The following is a 22,688-nucleotide window of genomic DNA, read 5'->3' on the forward strand; positions in this document are numbered from 1 at the left end:
ACACACACACACTCGATTACTGTGTTAATTAATGCTCCTCCGACAACTCAATGCCCTATTTCATTGAAAGGCTAAGAGGTCTATAGATTGTCATCAGCTGTGGAACAATGACTCAGTAGTCTTTCCTGTCCAATTCCTACATTTCTCCCCTCCAGAAAAAATCCATCAAGTGATGGTTATTTTTTCTGTGGTTGCATTCAAAAACCCTTCTTATCACTCACAGCCCTGTTGAAGCACTCGTATTGAAAAATGTGGATTTAATGAGACATTTGACACAACTAATAGTAACTTTTGATGTAATGAGGCTTGGGAATTATTTAAGGTAAATATCTTAAATAAAAGTATTTGCAATAATGTAAAGCCAAATAAATAAGTAAATAAAAGAATAGACTAAACGTCAGCTTTACTTTGCTATCTTGGATGTAATGGTGTCCAAACGAGACAGATGGCTACAAATGAGATTGGAGCTGGAAAAAGTAAAAGAGAGAGAAGAAGAGATCTTTGAAAAAAAGTAGTGCAGCCCCCATTACTCAGGACAAACTTCAACAGGGATGTTATAAATGTTCCTGTTACCCCCCCTTGAAGTACTAATTTATCACACTGCGTGTTAAATTAGTTGCACTTAAATGCAAAGACTAGTAATTACATTGTCTCATACCCTCAATCTTGGACGGAAAAACAAGAAAAACAAGAAAAGACAGAGATTTTTGTGCGTTTTAGCGTGCTAGCATATTGTAGTGCTGAAACCTTTTCTTTGCTCTTTTTCTGAGCGACAAATGTTATTTGATTTCCTCAACACAATTAATATGTTTGTCACATTCCAATTCCAGTATCTAAATATCTACAAGAATTAAAGAATTTTGCTCTTTTTATCGATGTACTTAGTATACTTTATATTATCATTACTTTAGAAGTATAAAATGCCCTAATCCTCTAACAGCAATTGAAATGACCAATTATCCGTATTAATATGTGTTTTCAGGTATTTTATTAGCCACCATCCATTCACTAATTTTTCCATCCTCGAAATTATTTGGAAACCAGTTCTTAATTGAGAATCAATGGGATGGAAAAAAAACCTCCACTGCTATAGAAGTCCATCTCTTTGTAGACAGTTTCAGGCAAAGAGAACAAGAGAACAAGAAAAGGCCACATTTATAAATTGTGATTTTATATTTTTAGATATCCATAAATTACACACTTACAAGGCAGCAAAAGAAGAACTTTTTCCGCGCCATTTAACAATTGTGTTACAGAAAGAGAAAGAGTAATTCATTCCATTACTTTGACCGTTGTGTTTGATCATGCATACTTTCCCCTCCATGCTCCCACTTAATTCTCACTTCTCTGCGTTTAAGTGGAATCAGGATGTTATCAGTGCCTTTATAGGCCCAAATCATGTTTCTTGAGAAGAAGAAGAAGTACGGGCTGCAGGTGGGGTGAGGCACTCCTTTGGATTCCAGCTGTGCCTGTATTAGATTACCACTGGATTAAAGCAAATCTACATCGACTCCCAGCAGCCAGAGGATTTAATACTGCCGTACCAACGGCAGAAGGCGCAGGATCCCCGGGGGGCCGACACCAACGAAGAATTGTCAGGGCTGCTGCAAATCAACTTTTACGATTTCAATGCAGAGAGCTTATTGCTTATTGATATATATCTATATATATATAGATATAGATATATATCACAGCCGCAGTGAGAGGCCCTCATCTTTATTAATGGATACAGAGATCGATCCAGTCATTGACAGAGGGAAAGATCAGTGTGTGTTTACGTGGATGTGTGTGTCCGATTGTTGCTATAGTCAATGTTATATTAACAACTACTCCGCGATCGTCTATGTTAGCGTGTTTGTAGTTACACGCTAACATAGACAGTTTCTTCTTCTCTCTCTCACTACAGCAATCAAACAACTTTCAAGTCATGCAGTTTAAAACTACCGGCTGCGATCGCTTCAATCAATAAGACGTCGGAAACCGCGAGGGGTACACAAAGGGTGGAGCCCAAAGACAAAAGGGGCCTGAGTGGTGATGGAATGTTTCATTTGATGAGGAGGGAACCATGGCAACGGGCCGGGTGACGGACCACCGGTATGGGGGAGGCAGATGCACCGAGAGCCACCGGCATCGACCGCGTGGATAGAAATGCTGAGCGGCACAGAGACTGACTAAAAGTCCAAACCTGCCACGAACGATTATATGCCTCGGAGCAGTCTCAATCTCATGGAGTTATACATGGAGATCGATACCGTCCAATGGCGCGTCCAATCAAAGCGGGATGTGCAGCAAAACACTTCAGCCACCTACGTAAACCACTTCTGATCTACAGTATGAGCGCACAGAAAGGCCCGGCCCCTGAAACTGAAACTGGCATGAAGTTCCTTCTCGTCAGCTTATTTCCTCTTTGGTCTGCCCACCTCTCCGGGAGATCTTTGATGTTTACTTCCTGCCACCCACAGGAAGTCCATTCATCCGGAGGCAGGAGAGGCAGACAGGCGTGATGAGGCCCGCGGTTTGGATGTTCGAGAGGAGAAGTGAGAAGGGCGAGAAAACCACTTCAAAAAAACGGTAGTCATGGAGACGAAGCCTCTCGGGGAGATGCTGACATGCGGCCGCTCCTCCCCGAGAGGCGGGTAAAAAAAAAACTACAGCCCGCTTGGTGAGCAGACACTTGCCATTAGCATCCCGCACTGAATTAGACTCAGTGGAGAGGAAGAGGTGTCGCCCAGCGCCGCACCGAGGCACGCTGATGACAGCGGTGAGAATAAAGGCGTCATCTCATCTTCTCTCTCCAAACTAATGCTGCAAACAGTCACTGGTCCAGAGAGACTCCTGATCTGGACACCGAGACTGCAGCACAATTCACACCTGAGCTGCTTCGGCGTCCTCGCAAGTAAGCAAGCGCGCATTCAGTCAAACCCAGCATGAATTAAGAAAGGTGAGGCCCAGGGTTATGTGTGTGTGTCTTCAGCAGGCCTGTGAACGCACCTGTAGATACCTGAACACACACATCTTTGTGTCCGGACCTCGTACTGCTCAAGACATCAAAGAGAATGTTCGATTCAGGAGGCAATGTGATACCGCATCTCAGCACCGACCCGAACCCATACATTCTTTCGATATCTCAATGGTGGGAACATAATGTATAATGTATGAAATATGATATTGTGTTAATGTTGAAATCATATGACAAATAGTCTATGGTAATGTCAGATCAGCAAATCAATAAATAAGACTATGAATCTGATGATTTCAACTGCCAATATTGAACAGCTGTCATTCTCCCATTTCAAGCTTATTTGATGACAAAAATGAATACCTCATGCGTCTAAGAAGAGATGGCCAATAGAAACTGTCCTAATGAAATACAATTTTGCAGGTTTTCCCACTTACAAAACATGTAGGAGTGTAATTTGTATCATAGGTACTCTTCAACTGTGAGTGATGGAATCTAAAACAAAAATACAGAAAATCAAATTATCAAATTATGATTTAAAAAAATATATATTTTTGCAGTTTATTGCATGGCATGACAAGTATTTGATCACCTACAAGAGGAAACCTGCAAAAATCGGCAGTGTATCAAATACTGTAAATACCAATTCTCAGATCTGTTCCATTGTCTAGTGCAATACCTTCATGTTATTGAAGGTAATGGTGTATTTCTTGCCACCAGTCTCATCTTTTTACTCTCCCCCAAAAACAGTCTTCAAGTACAACTATATGCAAGACTACTGAGAACAACTCATTCACAGCGTGTTTCTGAAGGTGGTTGAAAGTCACTCAGGGCAAGTTGGACGTCGATATCAATAGTATTAAGTCATCGAGCAAGGCTCAACAAATGCCTCGTTGAAAGGCATTTAAGAGCACCGCCCTTCTTCCCCCGACATCAATAATTTGTGTGTCTCCATCGATTTCCAGTCCCTCAGCTTTTTTGGGAAACCGCTCGACGCGACCTCTTTCCAGCTGAATATCTTAGAAGTCGTCCACATCTGACAGCCATCGCCGCGACAGAGACAAACAACAACAAACGTTGCACAGCAAACAAGCCCAGCAAGCTGTCCTCTTGGAACCTCTCACGTGGGTTATTTTGGTGGATTTCCTGCAGTTTATTTAGTACAGACACTTGGAATCCCTCCTCCCTTTCAGCGCACTCCCCTCCGTCCATGTTTTCCAACTCCCAACCTGCTCACAATACCTTGCGGCCTGTCGGCAGTTTTCATGCGCTGCCCTGCTGTGAATGATTCGACGTAAGCCCAGTCATGTCCCGGGGCGGGGAAGAGGCCGACACAAGTTTCATTACATTTTATTGGTGGGCTGCAGGCAAGTAATTACACTCCGGCTACAGCAGATTTTCCTTTCCTCTCTCGGACGGCGAGGTTAAATGATCACAGCGCAGCACGTAGTCAACTCAGCAAAAAAAAAATCTTCCTTGTGTTGTATTATATTCTAAAAGCCTTTATTCTGAAGTAAGAGAAAGTCAAACAGTTCCTGCAGTCTGAGGGAAGTCGCCTCTTTGCTCTCACACCATCTCAACATGGGGTCAATCCACTCGGGAGGGTACGCCAGCGCACAGCTTTCCCCCTCGGGATGCGATGCTAAAGGAACCGAGTGAGCCGCTGAAGGCACAGTGCTGAATGCAGACGAAGGGTCAGAGGTCACAGCTCAATTGTGCGGGTCGGCACAGCGGCCCAGATATCATGCACTGGGGGAGGATCTGGAATCAGAAAGGGGAAAAACGTAATGGCACCCGGGTCGACTGGCACAGCGTTGACATCACGCTCTCCGCCCTGGAGCTTCAGAGTATTGATACAGCAGCAAGGAAAAGCATGTGGTGTCGAGCGGAAATGACAAGCATCTCGCTGTTCCAGATTCCCTCTCGTCTGGATTTGCTGTGGTTGTAAACTACTACGTTATTTGGGAGTTGAACTGCTAGTTCTATGAAAAAAAACACTAAAAGAAAATAATAGGCTTTGAAGTCAGATTATCGTTTTTCTGACCCTACAAGTACGCTAATTTGCATTTACATAAAAGCTCAAAGAAATATGTGACCTTTGATACGGTTTTCATTCTATTTTTGCAATTCATGCCTCACCTGAATCAGTGCAACCGCAACCGCATTTTTAAACCTGTACCCACTTTAAATTGTCCCCTTGTGACTTTCGCATGAGTCATTTTCGTGTGTCCAAGCAAATGAGTGTGCTGCTTTATCAAGCAGAGACCTCAGGGGACTGCAACGACTGCCTGGTATTCCGTGCGGATCTACGGGCCGGTAATGTGAATCCATATATTAGTCTTGATTGGCATTCCTCTGCTTTTTTTTTTGTCTCCGTCCTCGGGGTCGACGTGCATTGAGGTTGCAGTTGAAACTATGAGAGCTTTGATGACATTTTGAGTCAGGATGACAGAAAGATGGAGATCAGGCTTCAAAATAAATGAAAAGAGCCCACTGCCCACTAAAAGATAACTAGAGGAATGATATGCACAATAACATTTGCCAAAAGAGGACTCGCCTTTACAACAGGCTCAATACAAACCTCTCACGTTAATGGTGGAGGGGAAATCTGGTCAGTAAATTTAAGTTAAACACACAACTGTAGCTCCATTCAAAAGAGACTACTGTTCCAGAGTGCCGGCTAATTAAATATTTGACATGCTTCACAGTTACTACACTCACACACACGCACTGAAGCTAATGAAATGACAGGAGACTTTGTCACCGGCGGCCTCGTAACTCACGTTTGAGCTCAGTGTGATGCAATTAAATAAGTAGGTAATTGTAACTGTGACTGTGACATATCCTTTACATGCACTTTGAGCTTTCAGCATACGTGACATTAAAATGACACATCACCTCCAAAAAATAAACTCTGTCAAAGTAGGAATTAGTTTATTCTATGCTACACACATAAATCACAGGAGCTGCTATAATAATCATAATAATAGGTTGCAAATATGGATTCATTTACAAATCAAACCAAATAATCACTTAGTTAGTTAATGCAGCACATCAGTCAACAGATTACAAAGTTATTGTATTGCGTTATTCAAAAACAATATGTCCTGATTGGAGTGAGTTGCACGGGCAGACGCGGGAGAGTTGGCTGCTTGGTCTCCGAGCAGTGCAACAAACAAATGCTCTGAGGCAATTTATATTTCAAATGACAGGCAAGAATGATATATATATTTATATATATATATATATTCTTTTAATTAACAGGTACAGCTGTGGCGCAGGGGGATAATCGTTTCAGTTCTGAGGTGAGTCTGGTTCCAGGAGCGGTGTTGGTGTAGTGAGCATGGGCCAGATGCCTGGCGAGGGACTAATTATGGCGGAGTGATTTGGACTAATAGGATCTGAGCCTCTGCACCGAGGCCAACTCCTCTGAGGATTTGAATGATGATCAGTTCAGAGACCAGGCAATGCGTCTCCCTGCAGGCAACCCCCCCCTAATAAGAGCATTAAACAAACGCTTCTCATTTTGTATCCCTCAGTCATCCTTCACTTTGATCCCTTCTCTGGTTCCCTCTCTGTCTCTCCCGCTCTCCCTCTCTCTCTCTCTCATATATATTCTTCATTTCTCTCATTCTTCTTCTTTGTGTTGCCCCACGCCAGCGGCTGTTGAATTATTGATGGGATGTTGAGCTGGCGAGAATTCTCTTGCTGCGGACTTGTTGGTCGGGGTTTGTGTTGCTTCTTTTTTCTGTTGTCACGCTGCGTCCGTGTGTGTGTCAATAGGCGTGTGGACGGTGCAAGACTTTAAATCTGTGATTGTTTATTTCAAACCCGTCACCGAGTTTTGAGGAGGAAAAACAATGTGTGCAAAAGATGCAGAAGAACGTGCACAATCACAAGCACGCTTTCCTCTGCGTTATTCGGACGAGTCGTAAAAGACAGCAGCGGAGTTTAGGCCACGCGGTGCAGCCAAGGCTTTCAACCCGAGCTGAAGCCGTTTTATTATCTGGTTTTTGACATACAGATTCATTTTGTTGTTTTTAGTATGCTTTCAATCATCCAGGTTTTTCTTTTATGTTTACTTTGTTTAGAGAAATGAAAAATGAATATAATATGTCTAAAATAGACTAGATAGAATTAGTCTATTTTAGATAGAATTTATTGTCCCCATTGAGTGGCGCAGAGACGCTTTTCTAGAAGTACGATTGAGCCGTTTTCAGCCCCTGCAGGACTTCCCTGGCTCATCGACAGAGTTGCATGAAAGTCCTAAAGCTCAGTCTGCAACCCCCCCGTCGCCAAAGAGGCAGGCCTCAATGCAGCGAAAGTCCCTGGGAAACACTATATTTAACTAGACCAAAAAACAAAAATCAGCTCCAAAGTTTCCATATTCATTACAAGACGCTACATTTCCCCCAATTGAACCAACTGTAAACTCCCTCTGTGATTATGTAACGCTTGTCCCTCGATAGTCACAAGGCCACACAGCGCGTAATGTGGCCACGTCTCGCCTTCAAAGCACTTTGAGGATTAAATGAAGAGTTTATACTCAAAGAGATAAGACGTACGTATGCAAATCTCACGCTAGCTCCTTGTATCTACTTTCACCTCCGATCAGGGAAACACCGTCTGAACCGAGGCGCTCCTGTTGTTTTCAAAGCCTTGACATGAATATGCACAAACCCGTTTTAGAGATACCCAGAGAAAGATGACGGAAGGGAACTTCGGAGAGAGACCTTGAGACATGACGAAGCTCCGGGGATTTATTTCCCCTTCTGCAACAACCAACACGTTAATTAGACGACTCTAATGAAGGGGGAAGAAAGTAGACTATAATAGCTGAGAAATGTGAGCCTTTGGTTGCTGAAAAGAGTTATCGTGTATAGTGAGAAGCCGTATCGAGGCGCCTAAAGACATCCACGATGAATCCACGATTCTCTTCAATCGCCCCCAAGAAGCTCAAAAAGAGACAACGCTTCGGGGCTCCCAAACCCGTTTCCACCAGCTCCAGGAAGACGTCGCCTGTTTCAGCATTCATCTTTGCACCCCCACTTCTTTTATTCCTTAGAAAATGTCAGCAAAATAAGTTTTATGTTCAGAAAATGTTTCATGTCCTGTCCCTCAACGTCGCCCCAAATTGTACCATGCAGCGGGCTGGGAGTGCAGACGGGGAAATCGGTCCGTTTTTAGAAAATTCATCCGTCCACAGAAGCTTCCTTTCACTGTAGATTTTTTTTTTTAAATGCAAAGCGTCTTGGTCGCAATGAAATAGATAAATACATTTAAAGGATTGTTAAGTGTTCGGCCGAATTGTGCAGCTTATAATCTGCTGACCTGCCTCAAACTCAATATGGCTGGTTAAACCTGCTGGCTCTTCTTTTATTTTGTACATAATGGACATCTGACAGCGTTTAATCAAACACTTAAAGAATCTGTTTAATTCCAGTTTTTCTTTTTTCTTAGTTTCTGGCAAATACACTGGAAGGCTATTTCAGTTTACAGATCTCTGCGAGAAAAGAAGAAGGACCTTATCTTCTGCAATATTTATTCTTTGTGATAACATCACTAAAAGGTCCAGGGAGCTATCTGAACGACATAGCTCAAGCCACCATTTGTACCTCATCATCTCTGCCTGCGATAGACCAGCAAACACGCTTCTCAAGGTCAAGAAAGAATAACAGTAACATAACATAACTTAACAGTGTACGGCATTTACATGCACATTGCACAAGTATTCTGAATATGAACAAAATTGTCTGTGGCAGACTACTTGGGACGCGGCGTGTGGGAGACTGTCAACAAACCAACGGTGGAAAGATTCGTAATGGACAAAAAAAAGTGAATTTTCAAAGTCAATTTGCTCAACCTGCATTACTAAAAGTGCTTTTTTTTCTTTCCATGGCTGAGATTCTCCAAAGTAAATTCACAGCCTTGACAGAATAAAACGCAGTAAATTCCAGCGGTGAGCTTGTTGGGAAAACGTCCTGGCTAAATGTCGGGAAATTGTTGGCACTTCAAACACTAAATGTCCTGCTCCGCAGTGTTTGAAGAGCAGATCCCCCACGTGGGAAAACCGGGGAGAAAAGTCAACAACGAGACTCCCATCGGGTGAATTCAGTGGGCGGCACTAAACCGTCATCAGCCACATCGGGGACGCTTGCTTTTATCGTTTGTTTGCAGGTTTTTTTTTACTATTAAGCCAATTATACGTAAGGCTTTTTGGAGACGTGCCATCATCGTGCATCTTGTTTGTAAATCTACAGTATGTATGTAAATGTGTCAGGGCTGTAGAGTAAGTTATACTGTCTGCTGTGTGTGAACGTAGTAAAATGCTTATAATAAAAAATAAGTAAAAAAAAAAAAAAGTAAAAACCAAAGTAATTCATTTTATATTCCTTATCGTTGTGGTTTGGCCTTCTAAGCGGATATCGAGCTCGCTACAAGCTTTTTTTTCAATTCACTTCATACGCTTACAATTTGCACTTATGTGTTGTACCACGAATGGTGAAATCTATCCAAAAACATGCAGAGACGTCTCTCCCCTTCAGCAGCAGTCAATAACTCACCGGGGCCTGAGTTTGATGTTTCCAACTGCTGGGTTTCAAAAATCCACTTGTTATTTTGGAAGTTTTTCGAGCAGCAACGCATTCAACTTGAATTATCAAACAAAGGCAAAAGGTGCAAAGGTCACCTGCAGCCAGCTGGGTTTAGCTGAGCTGCATGTTGCTGAGCTCTGAATCACAGGAGGAACAAACAAAAAGGCCAATCCAATATGTGTTTTTCTCTGCAAACCGCAAACATGTTAGAAAACATAGAAAGGGAGAAAAGAGGCAAAGTGTTTCATCAGCACCTAAACACAAGAGATTTCCTTTGTTCCAATTTCCTGTAAATGTGTTTTCAGCCACTCGTGTTGGTCATTGCCTCTCTGTCATTCTGCACAAATATACCCCCCAAAACTCTCTCCTCCCTCACTTAAACCTCTTCCTTTATGGCCGGCACAGAGCGCGAATCATACAACACCTGCACACACAAACATTCCTTCATCTTCTGCTCACAAACAAGCTTCCATAATCACCTCTCAGGCTCTCTTATTGGGTTTACAGGATCTCTACACAGTCACACAGATCCTGGTCTGAGGGCCTGGAGTGTTCATCGCATTGTTTGCAGTAAAGTCTCACTCTGGTTATTTATTTAATATCTTTTGTATCTCAGAATTACGTGAAGCAGCATCGTAACGTCGTGTGAGAAGAGAAACCATATTTAAGTTTAATTACGGAGGACAGATTCCCTTTACGAGGGTCTAATGGCCTGCCCCTTGTTAATGGAGACGCTGTGTGGCTAAAGAGTTATAGTCCGGGTTGGAGCACTGTTCATTTCCTGATTTAAAGTATTTAAAGGAGCCGTTACTTCCAACTGGTGACATAGTTACCGCAACATTTCACGCCAATTTCCTGAGTGAAATATGGAGCGTGATAAATAAGGTGCTTTGCCATCAAATGCCCTCGTCAGTGCTGCAAGTTAAAGTGGAGCCGTTTCAGTCTGAATGTGTGTCTGTTTGTGTTTGGGCGTGTGAATGGCCGGAGGAACCACAAAAAGCTACATTTACTGCTGGTCTTTAATTGAGTGGTTTTATTGCCACGGCAACAGTCGGAACTGAGAGACGATGTCGTCAACCCAACTAACCATTTGATATTCATTGGTTCACTTCACCAGGATGATGACGTGATTCTTCTTTTCTTCTTTCTCCGACTGAAATCCGGTATATGCACACGACAGATTGCAAACTCGGGTCAAACCACTTAGGAATTTGAAACGGAAAGTTTGTGCGCGGGAGTGTTGTGAAGCACACAGTTAACTGAAAAAGTGGTTACTGAGCTGATTTGAAAGATACATATTTCTCAAAAAGACAAAACCCAAACCGTATAGTATCAAAACATACAGTTGACATACAAGTGACCATTAACTTTTGGCCATAAAATGCAGCTCGATCAATAAATTTTAAATAAATGTTTGTGTCGAGCTAGGTTGTTTAATCTGTACATGTCCACACAAAGATAGTATTTTTCCTCCACTTCATGGACTTCCCATTGCCTCTGTCAATCTCTCACACACACACACACACACACACACACACACACACTGTAGAAGCTGTCTGCTCGTCTCATCCTGTCCTCATTAGTAGGCAAGGCCCCGTTCTTGTTCACACACTCCACTGTTCTGACTAAATGAGAAAATTAATGAGCTTGGGTGAGCTAGAGGGAACACCACAACCTTCAGTGTCCCCCCTCGCTGCCCCCCCCCCCCCTTCCCCCAACCCTGACTCCTCTGTCCACTACTGTGTTGCTCTCTCACCTCCCTGCTCTTCCCCCTGTTCTGGTCTCCCACACTCTTGTTTCATTTCCCTCCGTAGCCGATGCTGATGCCTCTCTGTGCATGGACCTGATGGGTAAACAAGGAGGATGCCGCGAGGCTCGACCCCCCCCATCGCCTGCATCATTCACTGCACTCGATGAGGACAAGAGAAAGAGAATACCAATGACCACGGAGAGAAGCCGCACATCTGCAGAACTGCTGTTCAATTATTGAGCGCTTTCAATGAAACCTTAAAAGAAGCCCACGGGCGAGAAGCGCCCGCCTAGGAAAGAGTTCTGAAAAGTTAAATTCCTCAAATGCAACTTTTGTTAAACAACCATGGGATCATTAACAAGCTGCAATGATGTCGATCAGGTTGAATTCATAATTCACCGCAAGCAACCACTACAGAGCGAAATGTGTCCTCTCATTGACTCCATTAAGGTGGAAACGTGATGCTTTTGAGAGGATGCTTTGAAAACACACACAAGTACAAACACACAGACAGACGGTGGAACAAATCAGGAATCAGGAAACATTTATTGCCAAAATATGTCAAACAAACAAGGAATTTGACTTGGCGGTTGTTGCGTGACAGTAGATAGTGTAACAATAGACAACAAGACAGCAGTGCACAGGTAATAAAATAAAGTAAAATGCTAATACTATGGGTTAGTAGAATAAGGCTATGGGTTAGTATCAAATAAGAGGTTAAAGTTAAAATTTAAAAATATTTAAAAAGTTTAAAAATAGTGCACTAGCGAACAAGTGACAAAGTGACGAGTGAAAAATGACAGTAAAGTGACGTGTGCGAGCTGAAGGCGGGACGTGGGTCACTGATAGAGTGGGTAAAGTCCTGTTTGCACAGCCTGCTGCCTCAGCTGAACTTACATTCCTGATTCATTATCTGCCCAGACAGCGAGCGAGAGAAACACAGCGCATCTGCTATGCAACAAAAAGGTTGTATTTTTCTTTTCTGTCTTTCTCTTTATTCATCTCCCTCAGAAAAAGACCATTTCTTGATTCCGTGTCCTTGATTTTGGTTTAGAAACAACACATTAAAGGTTTATTTTGCAAAAAAACTTCTGCAAAGCAGGATGTGAAATGTCTGTCCTGCGTGTGACGGTAGAAGAATACTAATGCCTGTGCAGTTGGTCAATAGCTGACTTTCATTCAAATGACAGTTGGCCGGGTTGGTGTCTGGTATCCAGTTCTTGCAAGGCAACCATGTGAGACGTTTACAGTCTGGTCCGGCCCGGTTGCGCCTAGTAACAGTTGCTTAGCTGCGGTACGATTGCATTATCGCTGTGCAATCGAAACCATCTTTTCAAGCCCAGTTTCTTGTTTAAGGGATTTTAAAACCTGTGCTTCTCTTTTGCTCATTGCCTGTCCACATATGAGCCACGGGCAGAAGCATTAGGGACCTCTGGTGGTATTTCTTATGTTGTTCTAATAGTTGAACGAGTCCAGGGGGAGGCATCGTTCCAAAACCAGCGGGCACACCCAGGCTTTTTAATCAGCCTTTAAAATAAATGAAGCGAGGTTGCATTCCCTTGCTTCGTCTGTGGGTTCGTTTTTTTGTCTTTCTATTCATTGCAAATGCCCTGCAGGAATCATCATATTAGCAGATATAAGAGGCTGATCATTTTTTAATGCGGCAAAAGGATTCTACTGCAATAGAGGGGCAGAACACAGCGCCAGAGCCAAGTCGAATAAACTATACATGAAATCGATCGTTTGGCTCACACACACACACACACACACACACACACACACACACACAAAGGTTCTCTCGCTCTGCAGTAATAACTCCTTCAAATCCAAACCCGAATCCAAATTCTAGTCCTCTGTTCAGGACATAACCTCGGGGAAGTTGAGGATACTCGTAGAGGTTGTGAATAATAAATGCGGTTCAGGCAGTATGAGACTGACACATGGTGTGGGTGTGTGACAGGAAGGGAAAGGAGGAAAAATTAAATGGTGATTCGATCAATCATGGGGGGCTTAAAGAAAGAATTCTCCCTTCTGGAGGACATTCCATACCCTTCATTTAAACTGGTTTTATTTCCAAAAAGCACAACACACAAAGCCTTTCATATTTATTCATCCAAAAATGCCACAAGTAAATGTCACTGGAAACAACTGAGGCCTGAAATAATTGGAAAACTACCACACATCTGGATCAAAGCTGATAGGCAGTCTTCAAAATCCCCCCTAGAGACAGAGACGTGAGTCAGTTTCTATTTAAACTGATGGTTCTCGGTCTTCATTGAGCGGTTATCCAAATATCAAATGACTTCCAACTAAATTAATTCATTTTAAAAAGTAAAGAGATTGCGTCTTGAACGGCTTGAATGAAAAACATTACGGTTATGAGACGTTAAGAATATGATCCAGCTGCATGAAATGGGGGTACGGAAGGTACTCCATTGGGTAAATGCGTTTTTCTATTAATATACTTAAATTTAGCAGCCATTTCATCATCCTTTGACCCAAGCTGGCACGCGCCACCAGTCGATCACTGCCGCCTTGAAAGCTCAAACAATGAAGTCGCAGCTGAAGCGTAGCAGCAGTGCTGCTGAAAACACGGAGGGACAAGTGCCCAAAAAGGCAAAACCAGAGCCGGAAAAAACTCCGGCAGTATGCAGAACAATACGTTTTAACGGGATTTGCCTTCACGGTTTGCAACCCACCCGGGGCTTTGTGTCTGGAGGCTTTGCTGTAATAAAGAGAGACTTTTATGAAGAATGAATCGGCCTCAAAAATTACATTGTTGGTGCATTACATAAGTTCATCTAGCTGCTTCCGTCTTTAAGAGATCTGTGGGAACTCAATCAAGACATTTGGAGCTACTGGTTTTGTTTTCATCTGCTCAAATGAACCAAAATGACAACGAAAAAGTTGCCGTGTTTCTGCAGCTTGTGGACTCACATCAGAGGGCGACACAGGAGTTCACCTGAGAATACCTGACTGATGCATTTGGGAAAGGCGTGGGCCGCCGAAACCATGAAAAAGGCACAGTTCCTTCATGGTCATCGTTGATATTGAGACGCAGTGTTTCTAAGAAAACAAATTGACAATTGCCAAGACCAAAAAGTCTTCATTACGTTCCGCCCACTCTCAATACTTCTGCAATCAGGAAGCGTGTGACCTTCACCGCATGTGAAGAAAAGCTTTTTAGCGTTTGAAAAATAGTCAGCAGGTGAAGGTGGCAAGTAATGGCATTCTGTAATCATCTCATTTAAGCAGATTGTAGTGTTAGTGTGCAGGCATACCAGTAATATTTATGTAGTAATGAGAGCAGTACAGGGAGTCAGACCGAATTGTAGCATCTCAAAAGATTGTATTCACATATTCCTTTTGATATATCAAAGCAAAATGAGACACGTAGGGCCTGAAATGATGAAATGGGCGAGGAGAGGTTAGCCGGAGGAAGCTGTGGAGAATAATTGGGAGAGTAATGAAACAGATAAGAAAGGAAGCATGGTTGTAAAAGCAATAAAAGGGATGTGAAATCCTCAGGAGATCTACTGCGACAAATGCTTCGGATACTCTACCACGCACTGCTTCACTGTGCTCGGCGTTGGACCTGTTGGTTACTACTTGCTATGGAGAAAGGCTCGATGCTGACATGGTAATCAAAGGTCAATCACTATTCAAAAGCATCCTTGTAGTCTGGTCTTTTTTTAAATATGTATGTATGAATGTGTGTGACCAAATGGATATGGTCCCATGTAGTAATACCATAAGGTCTAGGAAGCGTCCGTGGTCATCGTGGCGTGATCACTTGGTTTGTGGACTGACATTTATCAAGCCTGGAGTTTTGGGTGTCTCTTCCTCCCCCATCTTTGAATACTTCAGTGACCCTATTTGGAACAGAGGCCCGAGGTAGTGATGCTGGATACAGATCCGGTAGTGGCAGCGACCTGTCAATCACTGTAAGCCCGCCTTAAGGCAGCCTCTGTTGGATGGTTTGTAATATTTATGTATAGGATTATTTATTATTTATATTATTATTTATTATTTATATTATTATTTATATTATTTATAAATAAAGATTTAATCTTTTAGTTGCGATTAATCACGATTAATGACTTTCAAAATGTGCCCAAAAGCCCTATGATTTATTAAATGAAAATTATGCTGAAGAGGACTTGAACTTCCATAAAGACCGCAACCGGACAATTGAGGTGGACGTGATGAGCGATGTGAATGAATGAGATCGTGCGGATGCTGTTTACATGCACACACAGGGACTATTTTTCTCCAGACTATTGAAATGAGATACACAACGTTTGGTGGCTAATACTTCTTTGTGCTGAAAGGCAGCTATTTACTTACTATTTATAATTTCGCTGGTAACCGTATTATAAATTAATCGAAGATCGGACATGAACTGATAATGCACTTTGGATCTCACTTAGTTTGGTGTTAGCTTGTTTTCAGGCTTTTCTTTAGATCGATGACTTAATAGAAGTGATGCAAACCATCATTTAGAACCCCCTTTTTCCTTCCCAGTACCTTCAAAAGGTATTATTATACATGATATTACTGACAGCAACAAAACTGACAGTCTTTAATAGTCAAACCACAGTATTAGATATGATTATGACTTGGATTAAAGGCGTGGGTGACAACACTCATTGCAGTTCAATCTGTGAGCTGGATGGTGGTTTTAGAGTCAGCGCAATCATGATAAATGAAGAGCAGGTTATGTTACGTAGCAGTTGTTGGCAAGAGTGTCATCAACGTGGTGGCCGTGACCAAACTGACGCGCGGTGCCTCAAAAGCAAACCCATGACTACAGATGCACAGCCCACACACTGTTCCTCGCTCTGTTTCCTGTTGTTTTCACTCACAAGTCTCTCGCTGTTTCAGGCCTCAGGCCCTCCAGAGCTGAGAGTGATTGGATCAGACATCCGCATGCCTGCTTCTCACAGCACAGACGCAGGAAAACCCTAAGAGGCACAATGCACGGGTGATCACGCACACGGTCGCACGAGTACGCGAGCCGGGGATACACGCACTGGCCACACGTGTGTACACACACACACACACACACACACACACACACACACACACTAATGCATAATGAAGGAGCAAAAAATCTACTGGCTTTACTTCTGGCAGCTCTGCACGCCGTGAATCAGCATTTCAGATTTAAAGAGGAGTATCGCCCATATTAAAAAGGTCTCTATTTTTTCTTGTATCCAAATAGCCCAGTCGGTGATGGTGGGAATCAAAGCACATCGGAGCTGAGACGGATGAAAACCCCCCCAAAGAGACTGACGCAGTAAAACGTCAGTGATTCTGCATCTTTCTCCCCCTGTAGCGCGGTGGCATTGCCTTGTTTACTCGCTTGTTGTCAACATTCAGCTGCGGCCGCGCTAAAGCAGAACGTGTACAGCTTGTTGTCAGCGAACGATTGATACGACCCCACAACACACCAGACGCGTTGCAGCGCTTCGCCCCCCCCCGCCTGGCAATTAAAGTGAAAGCGTTCAGCCCCAAAGTCACCTGAGATAGGCTGACTGTTCAGCTTAATTTATTTATTTTTTACTTGCTGTTTGTTAAGGTGTAACTATTAACAATCCTAGTATCTGGCTTAGTAAAAAACACAATTGCATTAGTGAAAACAAGCCAATTGACATCTTCTGCTACGCAGCTTCCTCCGGTGCTCCTTTGTCTCTCTCACTTTCTGCACGAGGTGTCACCTGTTTTCACCTGATACTTTTTAAGGAAGTAAAGATTAAGTTTGTCGGCGTTGACGCAGTCGCAGTGTAACTCTGCAGCGAGCTCCCCGAAATGCGAAAGTCCCCCTGCGGATTTGAGACATTTGGAATTTGTCTAGATATTTCAGCAAAGCAGAAATTTATGAACCAGCTGATGTGTCGCAGTTTCCCCTTATGGATGGCAAGAAGAGAAAAACAGATTACAGGGCGGACACATTGTAAATGACTCTCACCAAAACTAGAATATAGAGATTAAACGGGTGGACAAGCCATATAAATGAGGACGTTGCTCAAGAAAGAAAAGCTTCTGAAAATAAATAACCTTTCATATTTTCACCAAGACATACAATTTAGACAAATGTGGTGGGAAAAAAACGTAGCCTTCATCATTCCTTATGCCGTACCTTAACCGACGTTTTCAACCATTATGTCTTCAAAACGCTGCTCTCATTGGAGATAACCACTGCGACTGCACAGCATGTTTAAAAATATGGAAAATTGTGCTTTATAAAAACTTTTTCAGGCGGCACAAAAGCTCTGTGAAAAGGCATTACCTCATCATCACATCTCATCATCAGTCTTTTGGGTTTTTGTGAAGGTGTGATAAAGAAAAAATACTTTTCAGGATATTAATCTTGCAGCTGAAACGTGCCAGTGAGCAAGTGATTCTTCTTCAGTCGGTCCGTGTATCATTCATGGTGCAATTTTCTATAGCAGTGCGCAAACCCCACAGACAAAGTTTCAAAACAAGCACTAACTCTAAGCATTGTTCATTTTACTCATTAAATATCAATATCATCATTAAATATCAGCGTCCCACCATAACCTAATGGTGGGGGGGGGGGGTAGCAAAGGCTGATTTTCCACATATTTACTTAAATAACTTGATTTAAATGATAGATCCAATGCTGCATTTTGTATACGGCCACATGTTTTTTTGACACAGATTCTTTGGAGCTAAAATGCAAAAAATACTTTTTAACTCAACAAATTAGTTGTCAAATTAGTTGTCATCTTGTTGCTACAGTTCTTTTTTATTTACCTTCATTTCACCACCCGGAGCTGCCAAACAACACGTCACTTTATACAAAAGGGGCCTTATCAGACATTTCATTCGGAAGATGCAGTTTTAATTTGATCTCACTGTAAATAATTGATGCTTTGAGGTGAGTTTTTTTTCCCCCCTTTCAACCTCGCTGTCACGCTAAAACGAGATTCTGCCATTGTGCTGCATCTTGTGCGTGGTTCATGGGTGGATGCTTGCACACACCTTCCAGTCAACATTTAGTCGTGTGATTAATTTGCTCACATTTCGGAGACATGCAAGAGTAGAGGTGGGCGGGGGAGGCGGGGGAGTTGTGAACAGCGAAAGGAAGGAAACGGTAGCTCGTTGCTACCGTGGCGTCCAGCTGTGCCCGGAGACAGTGGCCAGAGGTGCATCTCCTCACGGCTCATTATTATCTCAGTCTGAATTATTTATCGGCCCCACGCTGTCTGAAGCCCCGTGTGGGCGGGAGTGCTAATTGGCAAATGGTCTGATCCTAATCCTGCCTTTGATGCAACTTTTTCCATCCAGCGAGTCCGTGCCGCCGGCCAGAGGTGATGAGATAACCGCTCGGGCGAACTCGCGCGACCAGGATCGATGCGCGCCGACATCGCCGCGTCTCTCAACAGGTCGGCGGACGTTTCTTCCCATTTCCGCCGATTTTCACGGATCAGACAAAACAGTGACAGGGAGCAGAGCGGCTTGCTGCGTGCTCGATGGGTCACATGGGGAGAGCCTGAGCCTGTTTAAACCCTGCTGCCTCGCTCCACTGGACCACAACACCATTGAGCCATCGGAGGGTCTGCGTCCTCGTGAAGGGCAGCGAGAGAGAAACCCTATTAAGCACAAAGATGGCATTATTCTATATTTTTCGATTTTTCAATTGGTCCAAAGCACATTTGTTGCCATCAAAAATGTTTGAAAAAAAAAAAGGGGGAACAAATATATATTTTAGTTAGCTTTTTTTATCATTAGAATATAAGGCGGACAGAAGAGGGGATGATGGTGTGTAACAGCACCTTCTAGGCAAACCAGACATGCCGAGAATCTATTGTTCCATTTTTAATGATGGTTTGAGGGCCGGGCACATTAGCGGCAGATGACATCGCAAGACAATCACACCTATGGTTTTCTTTAAAAAAAAAACACCCACATGACTGCAACATTCGAGTTAGAAAGTTATAGTTTTGCATTACAAATTCCCCTGGTGTTGAACGTGTTGAATGAACTTAACTCTCCAGAAAAGCAGCGTTCTTAACAAATGTGCCCCCTTTGCTTCTGCACCTCCAGTAGTTCTGTAAGCATGTGGTGTCTGTAGGCATTTATTGCTGTAACAGTCATTTCTTTAGACAGCGTGGCACTGCGTTGTGGCAAATGTTACTTGAACAGAAAACCAATACTACATATGTTGGAGACGATTTCCAGCCACAGATTTGGGGTTCTGCTGACCGTCTGCTGATCATTTTAAACCTATTGAAGGAATATGTTACTAATATATCAAATTCTGCCAGACATTTCTTTTAACAGAACAAATATTTAGAATTTATTTGAGAGCAGAAGTTTGTTATCATATTTAGTTTTTGCAGTTTTACAAGCTCCACAAGTTTCCATCATCCCTTTTGTCACATTCACAACAAACACCAGAAACATCTATTCTTATCCATAACCACACAACAACAGTGAACTGTGTACTGTGTTCTAGTGCACACATAAATTGCCACCAACTGGGAGAACTGGGAGAGAACCTGGTGATACAAAATCAAATTGAGCAATTAAATGTGTTGTATCGAACGTGTGTTCCAATTATTTCCGTCTTGTATAAAAGCAGTGCTCCACACGGAGACAAAAAACGGCTGCATGCATTGTTTTTAAATGAAAAATTCATACCAGCACGCGGTGATAGTTTATTACGGAGAGGACACATCGGCCACTGACATTTCCATCGTCCTCTCCTAAGTCACAAAAGTTAACTTGACGAGCGCGTTCGCAGCACCAAAAGGTCGAGCTGTGCTGCTTTGATAAGCTCAGGCCTTATCAGGTCTTTTTGTTTCGTTTTTTCTTTCAAGGATTTTGGTTTAAGTCATTTTCACGCTGCAGTGTGCACCTCCTTTGCTGTGTGTTTAACTGAAACACACAGCAAAGGAGAGCAATGCAGACAGTTAGCGGCAGAGACGGTGGAGGGAACCGGGTGGAGACACGGTAACTACGGTAACTCAGTACGTTGTTAAGTGCAATGAAACCTTTTAACTGCAACCCATTCCCAAAAGGAAGGGATGGACAGACGTGATGATTTGAAAGAGTGAGATGAGAAAACGTGGATTGGAGGCTTGTGAGAGCGGAGAGACGAAGACGGTTCCGATTTACCCCCCACTGATGATGATGATGATGATGATGAAGGGGCAGCAGGGAGACATCTACTGACACGGGGACATTGATTAATACCAGCGGTGAAGAAGAAGTAAATAGTTACGCAATATTTTAATACATTTTAACACAGTAAAAATCATGAAATCAAAAGCTTTGCGCGGTCAGTTTACAATCAGAAAATGCCACCTACTAAAGGATACAGCATGCAGCCAAATGGGCCATTTACATGTCATGTATTATCATATCGCATTATCGCTATTGGTGCAGTGGCATGAGATTTGAATGTTGGTCAAACTATCCATCATGTGCCATTTTAAGGTGCCCTGAAAATAAATGGTGCCACGTCAGCCAGCTCGCCGTGTTCAAACCTCAGACGGCTGATGATACCTGACGTATCGTCGGAGCAGCTGAGCGGAGGGGATTTGCACGCTGTGATCCGTTGGGATGTGAGAGAACAGCAGAGGGAGGTCGATGTGATCTGGAGCTCGACAAATTAATTGAAATTAACGGTGTGGGGTTGTTGTTTTTTAACACAGATATCCAGAAATAGGCGTGTGGTCTGAACTCAGAGCCCGGAACGAGCATTATTCATCTTTAAAAGGGAAGGAAAGAGGGACAGACTTGCATTTGGTCGTAGCCCATCATCACTTGTCATGACGTTTTCTCCCCGGCAGGTTGCTTTGGGGAAGGCAAGTTATTTTCGACATTACATCAGCGACCTAGATAAACATCGCACGATCGCTCACTGCGTTTGAGCATGGAGATTTTCACTAGTGAAGGACAAGTTTGCGAACGACTGACGGACAACTGCCCGCTAACCAACCCCCCCCCCCCCCCCCCCTCGCCAGCGTTTGTCCAACCATCGCTCGTAACTAACGAGTCACGCCAGATCTGTCATGATCTGACTTGGCTTGGAGGTGTTTCGGAGTTTCATGCTGGGCGAGCAGGTTTCCTCGGTTACCTGGGCGGAGTCTGGTGGCTGCCTGCTGTCACACCTGTCCTGCATATACAATCAGTCAGGAACCCTTCTTAAAGGAGCAGCAGGAGCACCAGCCGTCGCCAGATTGTTTTGCCCTCCTAGTGGTAACTTGGCTAGCGCTCACCAGAGATTGAGTTTTCGATGAAAGAGGTTTTTTTGTGCATTGACCTTGTCCCCGTGTTTCAGCCTCGTCCCAGCCTGCTTCCACCTGAGCCTGACGGATTCCCCGGCTTCCCCTCTCGCCCTCCGCGGCTCGGGAGAACCCCCCTCCAGCCAGCCGGATCACTGCCTCTCCAGCGTGGCTTCCATCAATTGCATCGCTCCTGCCGCCCGGACCCTTGTGCCTGCCTGCTTCTCCAGCGTCTTCCCCCGGCCACGGATTCAGCGCTGCCCATTTACATCCATTTGCTGCCGAAAATAAAATCTTTTTTTTTATCTTCTGAATCCTGCGTTTGGGTCCTACCTTTGTTTTGGCTGTCACCCCGTGACAAGAGCAGATCAGAGCTTTGGACAAGGTGTCACGAATCCACCTTTTCTATTTTTTTCTTTTCTCCATTTGGAGAGCGTTTTTTTGGGGCCTTTCAGGCCAAAGGTCAGGAGAAGGCCGCCCACACAAAGTCAAACACTGTTATATTTGTTTTCCCGGAGCCTCGTGAGACCTTTGACATCATCCGTCGCCCGTGCATTAAAGCGACGGTGGTTGTGGGAAACACTACAATAATTCATCTCATATTCTCTCTGCTGATACCGAAGACTTGCCATGTGCGACGGCTTGTGTAAAAAAAAACACACATTTTGTGTTTAATTGAGATTAATTGTATGATGTGACTGCATGCAAGCGTCTTTCTCAAAGCAGTCACAGACAGCTGAACCCACACATGGATGAAAACAGCAGATGGGAATCCAACTATTTCATTCATGATAAGAACAAATGCATCTAAATATACATGTCGTGTATACGGTTGGTGCAGCAAGGCCAGCAAGGTACCCTAAAGAGGTGAAGGAATTGAATGAATAAGCACCGTCTATATCTCTCACAGTAGCTCTAGCTCTCCATTTGTCTGTGTCAATGTGGCTGACCTTTGAAAACAGAGGTTGTTTGGTCCTCGGACGGCGAGGGAAATGTAATAGTCCGTGGGACAGATGGAAAAGCTCCGGCACTCCTTCACTAAAAGATATTTACAGACAACAGTTGCACTAGATGGGGCGCAGAATAAATAATCAAAAAATGGTTAAGCAGTTAAGTATAGAAAACTT

General features: G+C 43.4%; 1 protein-coding gene and 1 long non-coding RNA gene across 4 annotated transcripts in view; one reads left to right on the forward strand and one right to left on the reverse strand.

The window, feature by feature from the left end:
- Positions 1–22,688, reverse strand: part of asic2 (acid-sensing (proton-gated) ion channel 2) — a 250,903-nt gene that overhangs the window by 211,331 nt on the left and 16,884 nt on the right. The window lies entirely within an intron of this gene.
- LOC120827596 (uncharacterized) lies at positions 13,790–21,875 on the forward strand. Of its 2 annotated transcripts, XR_013451296.1 has the most exons (4): positions 13,791–16,344; positions 16,527–16,608; positions 18,617–21,535; positions 21,618–21,875. It is a non-coding gene; the product is annotated as an uncharacterized LOC120827596 (long non-coding RNA). The 2 variants fall into 2 exon arrangements; XR_005713420.2 differs by lacking the exon at positions 18,617–21,535 and having other exon boundaries at positions 13,790–16,344.

The sequence above is a fragment of the Gasterosteus aculeatus genome, chromosome 11, assembly GCF_964276395.1.
Source record: "Gasterosteus aculeatus chromosome 11, fGasAcu3.hap1.1, whole genome shotgun sequence".
NCBI lineage: Eukaryota > Metazoa > Chordata > Actinopteri > Perciformes > Gasterosteidae > Gasterosteus > Gasterosteus aculeatus.